Consider the following 6,067-nt stretch of genomic DNA (forward strand, 5'->3'; position numbering starts at 1 on the left):
CAGTCTTTGTCTTGTAGCCTTTATAGTTTATTGCAAGCATTTTAGAGTTCTTCCTTTACATCTGGGCCTTCTCTGAACAGGAACATCTCTGGAAAATAAAAAGACCCCTCAAACTCCTCAGCCTCACATTATATAACACTGTATAAAGCAGAGCGGTTGGCATTAAACCTGTCCGACACCGAGCAGTGCCACCAAAATAAGATGCTGTCGATGACGGGACAAAGGTAAAAGATCTGTCGTTTACTAGTGAAGCATGGAACCAGACTCTACAATACAACTCAGAGTGATAAAGCAGGGATGTTTATTACGGTGCCGGGTGCAAGGGGGATCTCTCCTCCTAACTTGCACACACACAAACATGCATATTCATTAGGTTCCCGAGGGAGCGAAGGGGATATTACAATTAGTTTAGGTACTCATTATCATCAATCTCCTCCCTTTTGGCACTTGCGCACTGCCCTCCGGTGGTCGTGGGCAGGGGTCTGCAAGAGGAAGCAAGCAGTCTTCCTCCGGCTGCACTTTGCACGTTTGGCACAGTTGGCTGCCCCAGTAATCACGAAACTCGATGAAACCAACCGTACCTGCAAGTTTCTGATAGCTGGCAAAGATTTAGAACAGTGGGACCTTCGTGCAAAATGTATTGCAAGCAGAACAGGACGGGCAGACAAGGAGTATCCAAAGCTAGCCGACGTTCGGGAAGCACCGTCTCCAAACTAGCTGATCATTACGATGGTCACTCATTAGAAGGATGGAAAGAAATAATTCACTCTTGTTAGTAAGACTACTAAATTCTGTTATCCCAGCACAGACTTACAGCACAAACATTGTTCTCTCTCTTAGCCCTAAGTTAAAAGTACCTTAACCCTATGTTTTCCAGGCACTTGCTTTCCTTACATCACTAGGTCCAGTCAAAGCAATGAAGCTCAGCAGGAACACCCCTTCCCAAGGCACGGGACAAAGGGATGTCTGGATGTAAGCCCTGGGGGTTTAAGGTGCGTGTCCTCTGCGTGCAGCCGCAGGGCGGTGCTGAAGAGGAGCCCGCGGGGAGCTCCAGCGGGGCTGGAATACATCAGTTCCAGTTTCCTTTTCCCTCTGGGCTCTTAAATATTTACACAGGAAATTCCACCCCTTGCTCCAGCAGGATCCCCCCTCCGGGTGTTGTGGTTCACTTAACGCTGGCCTCCCGCGGGGTGCAGAAGCGGTTGCACGAACACAGCCCCAGAGCGGGACGGGGGGGGGGACACACACTGGGCGAGACCTTTCCCTCCCTGGACAACACCTGGGGCCACAAACAGGGGCGGGAGGATCCCCAATCATCCCCCCATGGCCTCCCACAGCGATTCGCACCTCCTGTGAGCGGCCGCGGGCGCTGCGGGGCCCTGCGGCTGCGAGGCCCTGCGATGGAGCCGCTGCCATGGCAACCCGCGCTGGCCGCGATCGGACACTCGTGTCCACGCTAGGCACCCGTAAAGAACGCGGAACACGGTGGTTTGCTCCCATTCGGCCGCCGTAGCCCGCTGAGGCTGGGGTGGGTAGGTGGGGCGAGCGCGGGTGCGCGCCGTGCGCATGCGCACTGTGTGCGGCCTCAGCTGCGTGAGGAGGGGGTCTCGCTTCGCCTCACCTAAGATGGCGGCGGGCGCGGGTTGGGCGCCGTGAGCTGGGGTAGTTTTTAGCTTCCCTCACAGGCACTGAAGTCGGGGTGTTGGGTTCAGTGGGCTCGGAGTGGGTGCAGTGAGATGAGGTGACCCTGGGTTCGGGGGTGGGTTTGGGATGCGCCTGTGCTGGCACCCCGGGTGATGAGTCTTAAAACGTCCCTCCAGGAGTGCCCAAAGGCCCATGGAGTGTGTGCTGCTGCCCTCACTGCCGTGCCCGGCAGGAACGGGTCACCCTCCGTCTTTGTCAAGGTACTTTGCAGTCGCGTTATCTCTGGTGCTCTTATTTATGTGTGTTCTGACAGCCCATGAAGCGTGCTTCAGTGTGACTGCAGTCACACAATCGCTCTTAAACCTGCAGGTGAGCAACAGATGGTTTTGTCTGCATCTGATCGTGAGCAGCTCTGAGAATAAGAGCATTTTGTTCTGCATCCTCTTGTGTTCCTGGATGTGTTTCTCATTTGAGCACCAGAGATCCAGGTCTAAGGAAAACCAGAATAATTTACTTAGGGAGCTTTAGTAGTGGAGGAGGTGGTGGCTGGGGAAGGAAAATGTCCACTGCCCCTTGAAGGAAACGGGAATAGGTGGAAATGGGAAAGAGCATGGCCCCATACCTGCCGCAAACCTCTCTGGTTTTTGCATTTACAAGGTTATTTTCCATCTCGTGTTGCCTTCTGTGCTGCTCAGGGGAGTTACGGGGTTGGTTGTTTGGGTTTTTTTCCAAACTGTGTCAAATATTTTGGATAAATTCCTCAGGGACATTTCTGAGAATGAATCAAAGGCAAAACTCCTCAATAATACCCACCGGAAGAGAACACATAGGAGTTTCTATGGAGCTACAACACTAAACCCCCTGCTCCTTCCTGTCCCTCCCTCATATCTTTAAATCACTGTATCCAGGCTAGATGCATTTGACAGGGAATTAAATCCCCAGTCTTTGAGTTTATAATAGATTTGGTTTACTCCCATGAGAGTGGTGCAAGCCAAGTTCAAAACCCCTGTTGTAGATAGCAGTCTGGTTTAGATGATAGCTTCCTGTGGGGAATGCAATAACTGGTTCTGAAAGTAGCGGTGGGTGGATGCTGTAGGGAATTTATGTAGTGAATGTGTAGCAAAAGCATCTCCTGGTTTAAGAAGGCATCACCTTGGTTACCACGCACACTCCTGGTGGTCAGTCACCTTTTGATACACATAAGCACTGTATAAAGGCCACAGAGAGAAATCTTCCTAAAGCCCTTTTCTAACCTGCGCTTCTCTGGCAGTTGTCTGACCAACATAAGAGATTCAGAGCAGCCCTGCAGAGAAGGACTTGGAGGTGTTGGTTGATGAGAAAATGAACATGAGCCAGCTTCAGTGTGTGCTTGCAGGCCAGAAACCAACCATATGCTGGGCTGGATCAAAAGGAGTGTGACCAGCAGGTCGAAGGAGGTGATCCTGCCTCTTTGCTCTTGTGAGACCTCACCTGGAGCATTGTGTGCAGTTCCAATGTACTCAACATAAAAAGGACATGGAACTGTTGGAACAAGTTCAGAGAAGGGCCATGAGGATGATCAGGGGACTGGAGCTCCTCCCGTATGAAGGGAGGCTGAGGAAGTTGGGGCTGTTCAGCGTGGAGAAGAGAAGGCTGCGTGGAGACCTCATAGCAGCCTTCCAGTATCTGAAGGGGGCCTATAGGGATGCTGGGGAGGGACTCTTCATTAGGGACTGTAGTGATAGGACAAGGGTAACGGGTTAAAACTTAAACAGGGGAAGTTTAGATTGGACATAAGGAAGAAGTTCTTTCCTGTGAGGGTGGTGAGGCACTGGAATGGGTTGCCCAGGGAAGCTGTGAATGCTCCATCCCTGGCGATGTTCAAGTCCAGGTTGCACAGAGCCTTGGGTGACATGGTTTAGTGTGAGGTGTCCCTGCTCATGGCAGGGGGGTTGGAACTTGATGATTTTAAGGTCTTTTCCAACCCTAACTATTCTATGATTCTATAACCTCAGTGCTGGAGGAAGCTGGGCAGTGGTGTCTGTCACCTTCTGTTTGTGGCAAGTTAGTGGTAGTTTGGTTTATTCCTTCACCATAATAAGATGACTGAAGCGTCTTTCACAAAGGTGAGGTTTTACATTGATTTTGACATGTTCCAGGAATGTGATCTTGTGAGTCCTCTCTAAATGTCAAGGGAAGCAGGAGAGATTCTGATCCCTGTGTTCAGACTGAGTTTCAAACTGATAGAATCACAGAATAGTTTGGGTTGGAAAGGGCCTTAAGATCATCCAGTTCCAACCCCCTGCCATGAAAGCAGCACTAGATGGTAAGAATTCCTGAAGATAAGCTCAGGCAGTGGGATGGAGTGCTGGTCCTGTGGATTTGAGTGTGGCTTTTTGGTAAGATGGGAACAGAGCAAAACATGGAATTCCTTGTGATTATTTTTCCTTTAAGCTTTGAATAGATCTATTGTGCATCAACCATATGTGATCACTGGAGCCCAGCCAACAGCTCTGGAATAGCTGTGGGACACTCCCTTTTGGAAAGGGGGGAAATGTGTCTGAAATGCTTTCTTAATTCCCAAAGTAGGTCAGGAATGCAGTCATTGGGATGCGTATGTGTAGTGAGTGAGTGAGTCACGGTGTGGTCAGCTCTTGGGAATGCTGTGTACCACTGGCATTTGTTAACTGCTCCATGGCACTGGGAACAATAAACCAACAAAGAGGAGGTATTACATGGTTTGGTTCATCTTTGTTTGCCTCAAAGAAATGGGATGATTTGGTTTATTTTCTGTGGGAGGCTGGTGTCACATCTGCTCTGGGAATTGTGTTGGGTTTTAAGGCAAATTATTGGGGATGCTGCTGGAGGAAGAGGTAAAACAGCCTCTAACATCGTCCAGGGGCTTCATAAACAGCCTCCACATGTCCAAAACTGGCTGTGTGACCTGGGAGCAGTGTGGCAGGGGGGGTGTGTGCCTTCCACATGTGCTCACGCTGGCTGTGAGGCTGTTCCCAGTGGTAAAAACCAAGGGTGAGGTGTGATGAGTCCACTGGGCTCAGTTTTAACTCCCCTACAGTGATGAAGAGATGGCAGCTGCAGTGCAAGGAGAGGTAACACTTGGAAAGAGCCAGTGCTGTGTTACTTGCTGCTGACAGTAGAAAGCGTGGTTCTTTTTGGAGCTATTTTTTATCACTGTTTGACCACAGCTCACATTTTTTTACCCAAAGCTCATGTAAATGCAGCCCCAAAGTGCTCACGATTGGAAGGAAGTTTATAAAGGGCATGTTCTGAGATGGGGGGGGCGAGGAAAGGCCAGTCCTGTTTATCCGCTGGATGGTGCTGCTGCTCTGTGCAAACCGCAGAGGGGTCCTGCAGCTCCGACTGAAGGCTTCAAGTAGTTCTGCTTCATAGAGGATCAAGGATACCCACAGCCCTTTTCTCTGTAGCAAATCTCGCACGAATCCTGCACGTTTAAACAGAAAAGGGGAGATTGAGGTGAGCTCTTAGGCAGAAGCTCTTCCCTGTGAGAGTGCTGAGGCGCAGGCACAGGGTGCCCTGAGAAGCTGTGACTGCCCCATCCCTGCAGTGTTCAAGACCAGGTTGGACACAGGGGCTTGGAGCAAGCTGCTCTAATGTGAGGTGTCCCTGCCCGTGGCAGGACTGGGACTGGATGATCTTGAGGTCCTTTCCAACCCAAACCAGTCTGGGATTTGATGTGATCCACCTGTTATCCAGCATTCCCAAGACCGACTACAGATAGGAAAACTCCTGAGCAATTCCTTCTGATCAGGACCAGGGTTTTTCTAAAGTAATCCGTTTAAAAGCTCCCTCAATCCCTCAACCTCACAATTTAACCTTTATTTCACCGGCAGGATGGATCTTGGTTGCTCCGTTAAGTGCAGTCAGCTCGCTAGGGGTCACTGGAGGAAAACCTTGTTTTCTCTCTGTGGTTGTACTTCATTGCGAGGGAAGAGAAGACACATTCCTCTGATGAAGCCACTTTTCTAGAGGCAGGGACTTGGGTTTGAATTTGGTTTGCTTTCCCATAGCATCAGATAACATCAGAAATAAGGGTTTGTGACTAATGGGACATTGTTCTAATGTCCTTGTAGCTTTTAATTGTGTTGTTCTGTGACTCTGTCTTAAAGATCTAATCGATCCTTAGAAAGGAGAGGACTTTGTGGATCACTGCCTCTGTCATTTGTCTTCCTTGTCAACACTGTTGCAGCCTTTTATTGGAAACAAGAATAGCTCGTGCGCTGTGAGAAACTGTTTTGCAAGCTCTGCCTATGACGTAGTCATTGGAATTCTGCTCCTGATAATTGATGGAAGTAGAAATGAACTTGAGATGCTGTTTTTTAAGGAAATGGAAAGCTGGGAGTTTGTGGTGAGTGAAGATGGCACCACTGGTTCAGTCACTTCTGAGAGTGATACTTCGATGGTT

This window comes from Pezoporus occidentalis, unplaced genomic scaffold (assembly GCF_034315485.1).
Source record: "Pezoporus occidentalis ecotype Australia unplaced genomic scaffold, CSIRO_AGI_Poc_V1 ctg62, whole genome shotgun sequence".
In the NCBI taxonomy this organism is placed as follows: Eukaryota; Metazoa; Chordata; class Aves; order Psittaciformes; family Psittacidae; genus Pezoporus; species Pezoporus occidentalis.